The sequence below is a fragment of the Myotis daubentonii genome, chromosome 14, assembly GCF_963259705.1.
Source record: "Myotis daubentonii chromosome 14, mMyoDau2.1, whole genome shotgun sequence".
Lineage (NCBI taxonomy): Eukaryota > Metazoa > Chordata > Mammalia > Chiroptera > Vespertilionidae > Myotis > Myotis daubentonii.
Window position 1 is genome coordinate 30,165,484 of NC_081853.1, and position 16,895 is coordinate 30,182,378.

The 16,895-nt window shown below is 40.5% G+C and overlaps 1 pseudogene; it reads left to right on the forward strand.

Moving 5' to 3' along the window:
• Positions 1 to 2,019: 2,019 nt before the first annotated feature.
• LOC132215420 (transducin-like enhancer protein 7) lies at positions 2,020 to 3,354 on the forward strand (annotated as a pseudogene).
• Positions 3,355 to 16,895: the final 13,541 nt, after the last annotated feature.

A 16,895-nucleotide genomic window follows, 5' to 3' on the forward strand; every position in this document is an offset into this window, starting at 1 on the left:
AAAAGAAAGCCTGTCTTCATATGTACACAGAGATGAACTGGTCCATAAAGTCAGCGAACATGTAAGCTAGTTAGTACTCATTCATTCAATAAACTTTTATTACTTTATTCTTACTATGTATCAGGAACTGAAAAGTGGCAAAGGGCAGTATGACCAAATAATGTGGTGCACAAGCTTTGCTACGATCACTATTATAATTATTGTGGCTTTTAATAACTGTCACCATTTATTGAATACTTATTATATCCCCAGCCCTGTGCACAGTGCTTTCAAGACATTACCTCATTTGGTCATCTCAACAATCCTGTGAAATATTACTGTTGGCTTGATTGTCTCCATTTCTAACAAAAAGAAAATATAAGCTCTCAACCAATGATGCATTTTATGGAATGTTGAGTGAGAGAGACGAATGCAAGAGAACCAAGTGACAGCCATCTGCACCTCAGTCTTCAGAAAAAGCACAAACAGTTCTCCCTGTTGTAAATGCATCAAAGACTCACACCAAGCTCATCTGGCTGCTGTGAGCCCAGGACTTTTGGCTTCTGCATGACTCCATACCATGGTATCTTAGCCTGTGTCAACAGTCAGACCTTCTCATAGTAGCTTCCCTGTGTAGGTCAGCACGAGAGCCACCCTCCATAACCTGCTTGCCAATTGGTATTTCTGAGAGATCCACTGAGATTTCTAAGAAGATCCTGAAAGTTTCAAGTCCTCAGAGACTGCGTAACCCAATACAGGTTTTGGTCAACATGGTTTTATATTTGAAAGCACCAATTAGAAATATTCTTTGAGAGGGAAAATGAGTCAAGGATGTTTATGCTTAAGAGCTGAAGAATGCTTACTAAACTATGGACAAGCACACTATTATAGGAGATGTTGACTGGACCCTCTCCAAAACGGGTCCCCCATTTTAATAAATAAATGAAACACTGCACAATAGACACTCCGTAAAGTACTGCTCTCAAGAAACTAATGTAAACATCACGTCTCATGCTCCTTTGACCTTGTGTCTCCCTTTCCTGCTCCTATTAATGTCCTATAGAACGCTGTATATGGGATGTCAGATATAAAATCTCGAGTGAAAGTCCATTATAAAATTGCTCAGGAGGTGCTCACATGAAAGCAAAGAGCAGGATAAAGGTGTGCAGCATTTTGAGAAGTTTCTAGCCACACTTTGCAAAGTTTGGGTGAAGGCTCTTTGGCAAAAGGCTGGGTCCTCAGCGATGCCAAACAGGTGGGACCATATTCTTTTTGTTACAGAATTTTAAATAAAAAAAAAAACATCTTGCATTGAGACATTTTTGTATCTTCTGGTCTGGAATTTTAGCAACTCTAAGACTTTTGAACGGATAGTGTTTGTCTCTCAGAAAAGGAACTCCTAAACCAAGCACATCACCACTAGCTGGTGCAGGTGTCTCACAGCCATGGGTTTCAAGTGATGAGGCATAAACCAGAGGCTTGAGATAAACACAGCACCTCTTCCCCTTTAAAAGTGAAGACGTAAGTCTTCATATATTTTAGTGAAAACCACTCAAGTAGGCCCTTTGGCAAGCACAGTACTAGGCACCAGAAACAGAGGAAGGCAAAAACACAACCTCTGCATTTGAGGGGCTCATAATTACTGGGAAAGACAAGGACATGGCTAATGAGATGAGTGGGGTAGTAAAGGGATGCCAGGAAAGGAACAAACCACACATGGAGTTTCAAGGGGAATTCACTGAGGAGGTGTTAATACAGCTGAACCTTGAAAGATGAGTGAGATTTGTCCAATAGATGAGGAAAGGACACATTCAGAGGCACCAAGGCAAGTTCCTGGGTGTAGAAAGAGAGAGTCCAGAGCTAGGGGAGGAGGTTTCTAGCACTGGCTAGATCTCAGCTCTGCCAACTTCCCATCCCCAGGGTTTGATCGTCTGCTTTCAGAGGGGATCAGGACAGATTGGGAACCCAAGCATCGGTTTGATGGTCCCATTTTTCAAGCCCTAGAAACAGGTGGCCCGGGCTTTTTATCAATCTGAGAACATGAGTGGAGATAAGGAAGAGACCTCATTCAGTGTCCTCAGAATTTATGATGAACTGGAGGAGAAGAGGTATGAGCCAAAATGCTCTGACATTTCCTCCCAACATGGGCATCAAGCATAGTCCCAACTGGATGGGGTGCATGGTACGCCCCAGTGACCCCCAGGTTCCCCAGTACAGCATGGCCCAGTTCATCAGGAGATGAGCAGCAGTGGGCACTCCAGGCCTAGACAGGTCCGAGCTCCAGGCCTGCTGGCTCTCTGATGGGAGCCAGGAGAAGCAGAATCTGTCTCCAGCCTACCAGGATCTGAGTTTGGCCAGTCTTCTTTCACCTCCTCCCAGTAAAGAAGTCTGGTCATTCCTCAGAGAAATCCCTCCTATTGCAGATGAAGTGGTGGGCAGGTCGGAGTCCCCACGCGCATCCCAGAAGGTCGGCATATTCCACCCCAGCAAGAAAGTCTGTGCCATTGCCACCAGCAGCTTGATCATATGTACACGTGTGGTCATGGCTACCTCAGGGTGTGGGGTGAGAGTGCTCTGCAGACCAGGAACAAGGCCCCTCAGGTTCAGCTGAACTTTCAGGACCATCAGAACTGTGTCCTCACCTGTAAGGTGTTCCCCAAAGAGCAGAGCCTAATCACTGGGGGTCTGTCCTGAACCCTGACTCTTTGGGATCTGGCACCCACACCCCATATCAGGACACAGCTTGCCTCCACAGGCCCGAAAAGCCACTCTCTGGCCATCTCCTCCAATGCCCAGATCTGCTTAGCTTGTTTCAAAGGATTCATTGAGATTTGGGGTTTGAAGAACTAAATCTTGATCAGGAAGCATGAAGTTCCTGAATATGGGTCCCGATGTGTGGGTATCATGGGCAATAAGTTTGGCACCAGAGGTGAAGACACCAGCCTGTACTCCTGAGACCTGAAGAGCTACCAGAAGCTGCAGCAACACAGTCGACACCATGAGATCCTCAACATTACCCATGATCCCAGTGAGGAATGGATGTTAGTGGGCCTGCGAATGAGTGATATCATAACCCTGCACATACACCGGAAGGAGAAGTTTAAGGCCATCATACATAGATACGTCCACCACCACAACCTCAAGTTTGCCTCCTGTGGGAGCTATTTTGTGACCACACTGGATGAGTCAATCCACTGCTTAGCTGCACCTTTTCTACAAAGGTTGTTTCAGGAAGAGAAGTCTACAGAAATTGATGTGTCCTCCGACAACCAGTATCCAGCCATGGGCTCCAAGAACTGTGCTCTTGTATTGCAGGTTGCGCGCCATGGTCCTCCTGGTGAAGACCCAAAGAAGGCCAGCATGCTGAGAGGGTGACCTTGGGTGCTGGACAACTTCCAACACCTCCTACACCTACACCTTCTCCTCCATGGCAGGTCATCTGTTCCCCTCCTCCCTGCCTCGCAAAACACATCCCTAGCCTGTATTCCCAAGTTCTTATTGTGCAGCTTAGGGATTTTTTATTTTGTTATTTTCCCACCACTGGTTGCTGGGGAAACCTGCCTTTATAATTAATAAAATAGACAAGCAAAAACCAAAAAAAACAAAACAAGGCACAGAGGCCTAAAAGGGGATGGCAAACCCAGAGACCAATTAGCTCTGGGTCTGAGGCATGGAGTGGGAGGTGAGGTGTACAGGGTGGGGGCACAGTGAGAATGAGGCTGAAGGGGTAGGTTGCACTGGCTGTGCGACTTTTGTTAATATGTCATCTGCCCGTCCCAGGTTTCGTGTGTTTAGTTAAAAACAGTTTCTGGAGGCAGAGAATCAGACTCTAACACTTACTTGTGTGATCTTGGGCAAGATACTTCTCTTCGCTTCACTTTCTTCAACTATAAAACGTACACACCTTAAAGGGTTGTTGGAAGGATTAAGTATAATGATATATGTGCTTGACATAAAATACATAAATCAGTGTCTGTGCTTATTGTGCTGTTGTTATTCATACTACTGTCATTACCTTTGTCATCTGGAAGGATATGCTAAGATAATATGCATGAAAGTGCTTGATAAACAGAAAAGCAGAATATAATAGTTATTCTTCCCATGTCGAATAACCTGCTCGTTACCTATACACCGGCATCTCTTCACCTGGGCTGCCGGCTGGGACACCACAAATGTCTGCCCAGATGGTGTGGTGGCAGCTTCAGGGACGCCATCCATTTGGATCAGGATTGATACAAACGTTCTGAGTGTTGATTGGTGTGTTGAACACAGTTATACACATACATCAAAGCCAATAAAACTGTTCACTTACTGTTGATCTTTCTGTATTTTATGTTTATATGTAGCTATTGTAAATGGCACATAGAATTTTCAAACTTAGTCTATTTTTTAACACAAGCATTTAGCCCATTTTTATTTAAATATAATTACTTATATATATATTTTGGGGGGGGGAGATCTATGCATAGTAAAAAAAAAGTAATAATTTTTAAATCACAGCTTAGAGTCAAAGCAGTTCTGGCAGGTCCTGGCATACATTTTACTTCAGGATGGGAAGACTTCAAATGACCTATTCTCTCCATTCTCCCAGTTCTCTGTCTCTTCGGGTAAAGAAACGAGGCAGGAAAACCCACTCTTTGCCTGCAGGTAAGATGTTTAGCTCAGCCTAATTCCTGAGAACCTTGCTCTTCTCACAGCTGGAGGTGCTCAGCTTGGCTGACTTGCCTTAGGACACGTTTTAAGTTCCCAAACTGCCCCAGGTTTCAGAATACTTTCTTGAAAAGCCAGTTTCCCTTATACAAAACACCACCTTAGAAAATCCAAGCGATTTATTTTTAACAGATTGTTAAAGTGCTCTATATCACCGATACCTGCCGCAGGGCGCGATGTAAGACTGGGCCATCACTATCAATCAAGGTAACGGGGCTTGCAGTGAGCAGAGCGCTGGACAAAGCGAGAGGCACAAATTAAGGACGTTTTCTGGGCTAAGCCCCTGGTGGGCAGGGGCCCTGTCTGGCTAAATTGCTTTGTGCCAAACAGAAGAGAAGAAACGAGCGGTGTTTTTTTTAATGTTAGTGATGCTGATGTGCTCGCCGCGAGCCGACCCAAAGGCTGGAGCTGTCTGGGGTGCTTGACAGAAGATTTTCTTGGGGGAACACAGGACCTAAATCCTCAAGCAGGTAGAAATCTCCTGGCAAAGGAATCATGGAGAAAAGACGAGAATTGCCTCTGAGCTTTAAATGCCTCACATTGATTTGTTTATGATTCCTAACAGATGCCATCAACCACTAATGGTTCCAGGACAACTGGGCACAAGTGTCTGTTTCAGGGAGGTGTGTATAAGCAGCTTCCCAAACCCAAAGCTCCAAGAAGGCTCACTTCCCCTCTGCTCACCTGCCCAGGCCTCCTTCATCCTGACTCTGCTGGCGCGGGTTCGAAGAGAGATCACCAAGCAAAACCCCTGTGCGGGTCTTCCTTTCTCCTTTTCTTCTCTCCCTCTTCCCTTGTCCCTCCCTCCCTCTATTCCTCTCTCTCTCCCCTCTCCTCTCCTCTCTCTCTCTAAACCTTTTACACTGCAGTTGAACAAGCCCCTGGATAAAGACTTTATCCAAAAACCCCCTCTTTAAAGTTATTTCAAATTTCTCTGCAAGGCTTTCAGAAATCTGTTTGTTTGAGGGCAGAATTAGATGTGACCGGCGTTTTATTGTGACATAAAACCATATTTCTTCCCTGGAAGATTAAAAAATAAAATCGGTTAATAAGAAAAGCTGTCAGCAACAGAAAATGGCTGACATAATCCGTTTATCCTCCGAGCAATAAAGATATTGGTCCTTGGGAGTCTATCCTCTCTCTCATGTTATTTCGCCCAAAACATTATCTTCCCAGCATTCTGATGGATTAAGAAGTCATATGGGAGATAGCAGGGAAATGACAGATACAAAAAAATATATAATATCCTTTCATTTCCCCTCCTCCCTCCACACTCACTCATAGTCCCCCTCTCTTTTTCTCCCTCCCCCTGCCCAAAACACACACACACTTTATTTTCTCTCTTCTCCCTCTCCCTGACACCCTCCCATTTTTCTCACCCTTTGGAAAAGAAATAGATCTTCTTTTACCCACAATTCCTATCCTCAGATAATCCTAATAGGGGTGATGATGCAAAGTGGCACCGAAGTCAATTCCTGCTGTGTGTGTGTGTGTGTGTGTGTGTGTGTATGACTTGCACACATCTACATAGACACAGATGGCCAGATGACAGGATGGACCCTCAATAAGGGTGTCAAACACCTAGAGAGAAAGAGAGCTAAATGTATCAAGCCATACTGCTAGGTTTTTAATCTAGGATTTCGGACATAGTATAAATTTCAGAAACAAGGCTGCAGGCAGCACAAGTGAAAGGGATCAAAAGGAGCTTTGGAGAGGCAACAATTAAAATACTCTATGGGTTTTAGGGAATGGAGAAAACCATTTAAAACAAATAGCACACTGTGGCCAAACTTATTTTCCTCTTGTCTCAATTAATGGTACCAATCACCATCTTTTTTCATATGCTTGCAGATTGTTTTGGGGTAAAGGTTTTTGAGATCACTCCCCAAAACCCTCAAGATGCTTTTAAACTGCTTTACAAACGGTTTAAAAGAACTCCTTCCTGGGATCTGAAGGAGGGACGATGGGAATGCAAATAGAAACTAAGCAAGGTCTCTTAAATGCATTTTTCCACTGGGAATGTTACCCTCTTTTTCATCACTCTCCTTTCTAACTCACCATTTCTCTCCAGTAAAAAACAAAAACAAAAACAAAAAACAACCCAGCACTTTGGTCAGTCATGAATTCTTTTCAAACAGCTAAATGTCTAGAGTCCCTAGTTGTGGTTCATGGGAATTTGACCAAATGAGTTTGCTACTGACATGTGTGCTCTCTTAGGCAAGACAACAGGAAGCTGTAGAAGGAATAAATACCAGGAGGAATCCAATAAATGATCATAAAATGGAAGATTTCTGGAAATGGCTTTCAATGCGTCCCTAAAAGTGGACCATCACATATGTGTATATAAACATATACACATATATTTCAACATGCAAATATCACCTAAAATATACCACTCAATTATAAAGTTTATCACTCCATCTTCACCTTCGTTACTAGAAATGAAAAATAATAAAATTTACCATTTTTCTAATAGCTAATCACCAGATGTGTCTGTGACTACAATATTCTCACGTGGGTGCAGGAATGAAAATGGGGCAGGTTAAGAATAAGAGAGGAAGTGAGATGAGAACGGACCATGTGGTTTGGGGATTCCACGCCATAAATTACCTTTTTTCCCCCAAAGCATATTACTGTTTGCAAATGATATAATAGAAATACCATTAGGGTTCCGAGGAGAAAAAAATTTAATATCTTTCAATTTATATACTTCTATCTATTCACATCTTTTTACAGCAAATGTCTTTTGGGATTATAACTTTATATACATTTTGAAAACCAGTTGCTATAGAAGACTTTAATTGCATTGTACAAGATACACTCCCATAAAAAATGATGTTATTCGTTCAAGACAAATGTACATGTTTTATTACAGCAAAACCTACTTATTTAAATAGCTACGAAACCAGATGCTAAATAAATGTCTATAGCAATTAAAATGGTTGTTCCTCAATTAAAGTTCTTAAGGAAATAAAAGCTGCTTGAGTTTTAAGTGTCTGAATACTATAGCATGACTCTGAGCTCCTAAAATATTTCTATGTGATAGTATTATTGATAAAAACCAAAACTCTGAATTAAATTAATTTCTAGTTTGACAATTGACCATGCCTAAAATACAATTCACTTATTACTTCATTGAGTATGTTATTGTCATTGTGTTAAGCCAGGCATCATAAATCATTCTAATGCAAGGTTTAATATGGCCATAAGCCACTGCTAGAAATTGACTAGGAATTAGCTTAGAGTTGATTACAATCCCTGGATTATACACTTTGCCTATAATATTTGTTCATTCTTCTTTCAACAAACATTTATTGAGTGCTCACTGAAGCAGGTGCTGTGCCAGCAACGGTGGAGCTGCAAATCAATAGGACAAGCTCGCTGCCCTCTAGGATGCCAGTCTGGCAGGAGAGGCAGACCAGAGACAGGCAGCGACACCGCGAGGTGGTGGATGCTCTCATAGAGGAGGCAGAGGACTGGGAGCACACTGCTCACCCCACAGAGGTGGGGGCTCCAATCCAGGCTAGGGGTTGAGCCTTGGAAGTCCCTCCCTCACACACCACTGGCCTGCTCCGGTGCCCAGCACCATCCTGGTTCTGGGAGACAGATGCCAGTGTCTCACTCCCAGAAACCTCGAGGCCTTTTCTGCAGGGGAGTTAAAGGTAGTCGTGCTGGTGAACACATACTGTATCTGTGTGTGGACCCGCCCATCGCTTACCTAATCCAGTAGCCCTAAAATAATCAGAAATTGTAAAATCGGATAGGTTCAACATAGATACAGATATTTTCTCCAAAAGCACTTTAAAAATTGAGGTTTGCCAAATTATTTTTATTACAAAAATTTCAAAAGTCAAGACACTTCTAATAGTCCTATTGTCTCCATCATAGCACTGCTAACACTTGGTGGAAATTCTAAATGACCTGTTTGTCTCCCTCATGGCATTGTGAGGTCCTTGAGAACTAGGGGCTCATGGGATGCTCTGTAAATGTCTGTCAAATTCAATCAAATGGAAATGTTTTCTAGTTATGGGGAAGTATAAATCATTAGTGTTGATAATAATTCCATTGGTCAGTAACAGTTACTTTTTTCCCAATTGTTGTCATAGCAAGATTTCTAGGTACTTGGTCTGTATAATTCTTGACTTGGTCACGGAATGGGTTGTTCTATTTAAGGAAGGTTTTCCGTTTTACAGAAGATTACCCAAAATACTTTATTTGGGTTACCAATTTAAAAAAGAAATCTTAGAATATAACTCACTATACACTAAAACTAAATGGACATGACTACATTGTTGATGATTCAGGAGGCAGATCACTTTGAAGATCAAGTGTCATTTAAGAGAGTACAAATGTCGGTTTACAGCATTTTACAAGTGACTGGGGTGAGAGTCTATTTTAAAACGTAGATTTTGTCAGGTCTGCACGTACTCTTCTGGGAGCTGATTGGCGATTTCTTTTCTTAGGGAATTTAGTGGTTGTATGAATTTGATCAAGCACACCTAGGAGTTTAGAGTATGTATATGTGTGTGTGATTTATTACAAAACCAAGCGCTCATTAGTCCTTGCAACAATGCTCCAAGCGAGGCACTATTATTATGCCAATTTACAAATAAACTGTGACTTACAGTTCACTTGTTCAAGGTATAAAACTAGGGCTTCACAGAGCCAACGCTGGGATGCCTATCTGCCTGACGTCAAGGTTCTTCCTCCTAATTGCTATTCCATTCTACCTCCACTGCATTGATTTACAGAAATATTAGGCAAACCATGCAGAATTTAACAGCTCCTTTCCGGTTGAATGAAACTTGAGAGGAAAATTGGGAATGCAATTCTCAGAGTCGTCTCCAGGTGATTTGAACTCAGTTCTTCCTCACCTGGATCTTTCAGGATCTTTGTCATTCACTTTCCCTGTTGAACCTGCCAGTGATACCTCCCCCCCCCAACACACACACACACACACACACACACACACACACACACACACACACACACGTGTATGTGTGCAAGTGTAAGGCAAAGGCAAAAGTCAGTAAGGACCCGCCATATGCTTAGCTCTGCGCTATGTGGCATCAGGAGTAAATATGAGCATTTAGAAAAAGGCTAAGGGAGATGCAGTTCTAGGTCGTGGAAATAAAGCCAAAATGCACATGCCATGTTCCACTATCTTTTTAAATTGATGATCTTTTTTGTTAGAGAAAGAGAGGAAAGGAGAAGGAAAGAGAAGAAAGGAGAGGGAGAGAGGAGAGAGAGAAGAGAGAGTAGAGGGAGAGGGAGAAAGGGAGAGGGGGAGAGGGGGAGGGAGAGGGAGAGGGAGAGGGAGAGGGAGAGGGAGAGAGGGAGAGGGAGAGGGAGAGAGGGAGGGGGAGAGAGAGACAGAGAGACAGAGAGACAGACAGAGAGAGAGAGAGAGAGAGAGAGAGAGAGAGAGAGAGAGAGAGATAGATAGATCAGGAAACATCTACCAGTTGTGTCCCGTACACACCCTGACCAGGAATGGAACGCCAGGGTATTTATAAATACCCTGGAGCAGGAAGCTCTGCAGAAGGCCTCCCTCCACATCAGCCATTAGCTGGCTAGCTGAGGGAGCGCCTCAGTCATGACCGGTCCCTGGGTCTCCTTCCTGAACAGTGTTGCCTGGAGTCCAGAATGCTGCTGTGTTGTCCTATCAGTGCTGCTCTGATTATCATCATGTTCACATGCCTTGTAAGTTACTTATCAGAAAGCTGCTTAGGGAGCTCTCGTTCATTCTTAATTGAAAATAAATTATATTAGTGGATAAGATAGCAGAATGTATGTTGGGCTGAATAGGGTATGGCTTTAAAGTACCAAGAAGGATCTTCTCATGTACCAGAACAGTCATTGGCTAGCCCTGGAGGGATCACACACACACAGAAGGAAGATCTGAGGGATGGGGAGGAGGAAAGCCCCCGTGATACTGTTTGAGCTCTGGATCCTACTTACTAGAATCCAAATTCACTGGGTTAGAGAGAAAGTGTCTGTTGCTTGAAACTTAGAGACCAAAGAAATAAGATTCTAGACCCTTTTCTTGTATTTAAATATGTCCATATATAAATATATAAAATTAGCATAGGGGAATATAAATAAGAATAGTACTCTATTCTTATTCAGCGATTATTCAGTGATTTTTTTTTTCATTTAACAATATAGCTCAGAAATCTTTTCAAGTTGAATTATACAGATCTACCTCATTCTTTTTCTTTTTCTTTTTCTTTCTTTCTTTTTTTTTTTTTTTAAAGACCAAGTAGTATTTCATAATATGTGTGAGGGCTAATTTTGTGTTAACTTGACTGGGCCATGGAGTGCCCAGACATTTGGTCAAACATTATTCTGGGTGTGTCTTTGAGAGTGTTTCAGGACAAGATTAACACCTGAATCAGTAGACTGCTTAAAGGAGATTGCCTTCCCCAATGTGGGTGGGCCCCATCTAATCAGTTGAAGGCCTGAATAGAACAAAATGGCAGAGTAAGAGGGGAACTCTGTCTGTTTGACTCCCTTTGAGCTGGGCATCGATTTTCCCCTACTTTTCCTGAATCTCAAGCCTGCCAGCTTCCAGACGGGAACTACTCCATCAGCTCTCCTGGATCTCCAGTTTGCTGACTGCAGAACTTGGGACTAGTCAGCCTCTTTAATCACATGAGCCAATTCCTAACAATAACTCTAGAAGTAAAGAGATTTATGTTGGCTCTGTTTCTCTGAAGAACTCTGATGAGTACACTATGGGTGGGCCATCAGTTTTTTGACCACTCCCCAATTACAGGTCATTTATATTGGTTTCAATTTGCCTGTTTTAAATAATGCTAAATCCATATTGCTGAAATGGGTTTGTTTCTGTAAGAGAGAATTCCCGGAACAGAGTAGCTGGGACAAAATATAAACATTTAAAATTTTACCTTTTATCTTTATATTGCAAATTTACCTTGTAAAAAGGCATTTCTAACTTTTCTCACCAACAATATTACAGGGTGTCCTTGTCTATACAACATGCACACGGGATGCTAAAAATATTTTTAATTTGATCATCAGAAGAGTAAAAAATGCTATGTCATTATTACTTTAAATTGCATTTACTTGCTTAATTTGCACTGACTGAATTACCAATGACATTGATATTAATTATTCTTTAAACGTTTGGTATAATTCTACATGTTTTACAATGGAAACCTGTGCTACACCATTCAAAGTTTACAAAAATGTTTTCACTTATTTTTGAAACCTTAAATTTTGTTTTTGATATGTATTTCTTTAGTTCATCTAGAATTAACCTTGATTGTGGTGTGAGGGAGTAATCTAAGTTAAAACCTTAATAATTGATTGTCACAACACCATTTAATAAACAGTATGTTCTTTCTCCACCCTTTAAGTGACATATTAATCATATATTAACTTCTCTTATGAAAGAGACCTGATAAATTGAAAGAGCATTACAATATTAGAATAAAAAATTATAGTGGTATGTAGTGAAATGTGTATGACTGTATTTGCATGAAAAGTCTTTCAAAAAGGGAAACAAGTTTTTTTGGACAAAGTTGCTTTTAGTAACTCTGTGTAGTTATCCTGATATAGTTGACGGACAGAAAGAAGATAAAGAGGGAGAAGACCACATACTGCCAAACACAGAAGACTGAGCCAAAAGCAGAGAAAGTCTAGGGAAAGTGTCCACTCTTAGTTTCCCCAATTAGAAACCACCGAAAAATTGTGAACATTAACGAAGGACAAATTTCCATATAGTGTAGTCACTTTCACCTTGAGAAAATACTAGACACATTTGGGTTGGACATTAAACAAAGGAGAATTTATGAGTGGGTGGACTTTGGTGATATTTAAATGCCTGGGATATTGCGCATATCAACTATTTTCCCTCTAAATTTGTCAGTATTTCCAAACTGACATGTTGCCTCATCTGTTCTCTCTACCAGCATTTCTTCAAGGAATACAACAGAGCCTGTGTACTCTGGACAGAGATTTTAGCAACTGCATCCAATCCAAGGCTCTTAGAAGGACTACAAAAGGCTATTAATTACAATGGCTCTTAGTTTGTTGCTGTATTCTTTTATTAAGTTGTCTATTTGAATACCAACATCAAAATGTTTAAGTTGCTATGACATTATAAAATGTGTTAATATCTGGTAGGCAAAAACTCCTTCATTGTTCTCCTTAATTCATTTCTTGGTTCGTCTGTATGCATTTTCTCTGCTCGGTAAACTTTAAAATCATCCTTTCAAGTTCCACAAAATATCATTTTGGGCCTTTGATTGACATTTATTTGCATTTACAAATTAAATTTCTGGAGAATTGCCATCCTTCCAATTTCAAGTCTTTCCTTTCAAATCATGGTATGTCTCTATTCAGCATTTCCTTTTGCCTATTTTTAATTGGGTTACTCACCTTTTCATTATTGAGTTTTGTTATTGATATGTATATATTCTGGATACTCTACTCATCAGATATATGATTTGCAAGTATTTTCTTTCATTTTGTGGGTTACTTTTAATTTACTTGATAGTATCCTTTAAAGCACAGTTTTTAATTTTGATGAAACCCAATTTATCTATTTTTCTTCAGTTGCTTGTGCCCTTGTCATGTCTAAGAAAGCAGTGTCTAATTCAGAGACAGAAAGATTTACACCTATGACTTCTTTTAAAAGTCTTAGCATTTTAGCTCATACATTTGGGTCTTTGATCCACTTTTAGTTGACTTTTATATGTGGTGTGATCTCATTCTTTTGCATGTGAATATGCAGTTGTTCCAGCAACATTTGTTGGCTTTTTTTTTCCTAATGAGCTGTCTCAGCACTCTTGCTGGCCACAGATTCATGGATTTTCCCCCTGTACTTTCAATTCTGTTCCTTTCAGCTATGTGTCCAGCCTTATGCAGTACTACCTTATCTTGATTAATAGTTTTGTAGTAATTTTAGTCTTTTTTAATTTCTTTTAACAATGTTTTGTAGTTTTCACAGTATAAGTTTTACACTTCTTTATTAAATTAATCCTAAGTATTTTATTCTTTTTCATGTTATTGTAAATGGAATTGTTTTCTTAATTTTATTTTTGGTTTTCTCGTTATTATTGTACAAAAATAAAGTTGACCTATGTATAGTCATGTATTTTATAACATTACTAAACTCATTTATTAGGCCTAGCTGTAGGGTTTTTTTAAGGACACTTTAGGGTTTCCTATATACAGATCTTGTCATCTGCAATAGAGATAGTTTTCCTTCTTCCTTTCCAATCTGGATGCCTTTTCCTTCTTTTTCTTGAACTGATTAAAATCTCCAGTACAATATTGAATAGAAATAATGACAGTGGATATCCTTATCTTGTTTCTGATCTTAGGGGGAAAATATTCACCCCTTACCATTAAGTCTGATGCTTTTAAATATTCTATTTATGTAGTGTATTGCATCAATTGATGTTCAGACATTAAATCAACCATGCATTCCTGAGATAAATCCTACCTGGTTATGGTGTACAACATTTTTTATATTTTTCTGGATTCAATTTGATAGTATTTTCTTGGGGGTATTTTTCATTCAATCATTCATCAATCAATGAGTATTTTTGAGAATCTATCACACTATTCTAGACTCTAAAGATACATGATAAATAAGGTAAACATGGTTCCTGTCTCATGGAACTTTCATTCTAGTGAAAGATAACAAAAAAAAAAAACATGTAAGCAAATAAACAAGATAATTTCAAGTATAATGAAGTCAATGTGAACAAAATAGTTGATATAGAAGATTGGGAAATTGGAGGTTCACTTTAGGTAAGTGGTCAGGGTAAACTTTCAGAGGCAGTGACATATGAGCTACAACCTGCATAAGAAGAGTATTTTAGGCATAAAGAATAATAAGTACAAAGAATCACATTTGAATGATGATTGGCATATTTAAGGGACAGAAGAACACTGGATTTTGGCTGGGGCCTCATGAATGAAGAGGATAGTAGCAGAACATGAGATAGAAAAGTTGGCAGGGATGGAAATCTGAATATCATTGCCATATTTGAGATAAAAAGTGATGGCAGCAACTTTCACTTCCAACTATTAGTAAGTAACTGCAACCAGATTTACCCTTCTGCCATAAACCCCTAGAAAGCTGGACAAAATCTATGAAACTACTGTTTTCAGACATTGTTTTCAGATAAGCAGCACAGAACTGTGATCCATGTAAAAAGAATACAAATAAGTGACTATGATCGCCCCAGTTCTCTGTCTGAAAATGCATTCCACATCAGAAAGCAACAAAGGAAATCCAAAGTTGAGCACATGGTCTCAGTGGGTGGAGAAAATAAATAGGAGCTCAGGGAGGTTGAGGTAGCTGAAGTTACAGGGCAGAGCTTCAGAAAGGAGAGAGCTATTTAGCAAAAGAATTCCAGAAATCTCCATAAGGCCTTCTCTTAAAAATTATATTAAAAAATATACATATATATCTTTATATTGATTTTAGAGAGAGAAAGGGAGAGTGAGAGAGAAACATCAATGTAAGAGAGAAACATCATTGACTGGCTGCCTCCTGCATGCCCCCAACAGGGGATCGAGTCCACAACACTGGCATGTGTCCTGCCAGGGAATCAAACCCAAAACCTTTAGGTGCATGGGACAACGCTCAACCAACTGAGCCACACCAACCAGGCTAAAAACTACATTTTTAACAAGCATTTCCCTCCCCCAATTGATACTAGGCACTCACCAACATTTGAGAATCACTATTCTAAAGATTTAAGAAACCAGAACGTTGAAGAAATAGATGCAATGTCCTTAAGAAAACAGACTGCTTTTCTTATTACCACCTGAGGTAGTGATGCATTTACTACTGCAAATATGCACTGACCGCTCGCTCCCTTTTAGATGAAGATAAAAGGGATTTGAAGAGTCTGTTGACTTATACGTGAGAGTGAAGATTTCACAAGGTGGACAAAACAGTCTGGCAAAAAAGTACTTCTGGACTCTCTTTGGTTCCATTCTCAATGCCTTCACACTGATTTTGGGACTTTAACTCCTAAACCTAGGTCACACGCCCATTGGGCAGATTTTTGCACTCCTAGGTGTGGGTGCATGTTTGTTTGCTTGTTGGTTGGATGAGCAACTGAATAAGTGACCTGATTATACCACTGAGAGCAGGACCTCAGAATAAGTCATTTCCATTTCCACTTAGATAAGGTTGGGTGAGGAAGCCAGCCTTATCAACTTCTGGTCTTTGGGAAATCCCCAAGGGTCTCTGATGATTCATCATTCACTCTTTCTAGCCAGCCCTGGTCAAGGTAGACAAGGACCCCCCATTCTCCAGGACCTGAATAACGCCACACCCTAAGACAGGACACTATAGCTGAGAAATTTTGCTTTGACTGTCCCTATGTTAAGGACCCCAGCATCCTGTCAAGTTTGGAATCAAGTTTGGTTTTGAAAAGAGCAAAGAGAACGACATAATTTAAAAATCAAAGAAATTCATTTTAGTAGTAAAAGGTTAACAGCCTTTAGGAGGAACAATTTTTAATCACCCTCGTCTAGACTCTATCACTGGAATCACCAGCCGCCGAGTGAAATATGGCCCAACTGCCGCCACCAAACAGCTCCTAAAGACTGTTGTATTTAATCATGTCTGTGCACCACTTATGGATTTTCATTATGATTCCTGATGCTGTTGCACTGGGTAAAATATTAATATCCATAGTAATGATGCATGAAGCTTGGAGTGTAATTTCTTCACTCTTCTTGTCTGATATTAAATTGTTACCACTTTATCATTTGTGTAGAACTGCACGTTTCAATTAATCTTTCCATATCAGCAGCCCTGATTAATATAGATCATGATTCATAAGCTTATCGTCACTATAGTTTTAACAGATCATTTATAAAGATCTTAAATTTCAGGGTCTGGGAGGTGCAGCTGCTGTGTCCAATGTGCCTCTTTATTCTCTGTTCCAACAGTGCTGCTATACACTGGCTGTCACCTCCTGTTGAATAATTAATTTCAGGAAACCAAATTTGCCCAAGGAAAAAAAAATACAGAATGAGGGGACTGGCGATTGGCCGGGCACTGGGCAATGTTTATTCACCTTGCCATGCCTAGCCCGGATGTCACCTGCTCTTCAATGGCCAGAACTGCTGCTCTAGGGGATTAACCACAGGTGTGTGGGGGCTTCCGCTGGCTACAGTGGGCAGTCTCAGCCAGCACAGCCATCCCA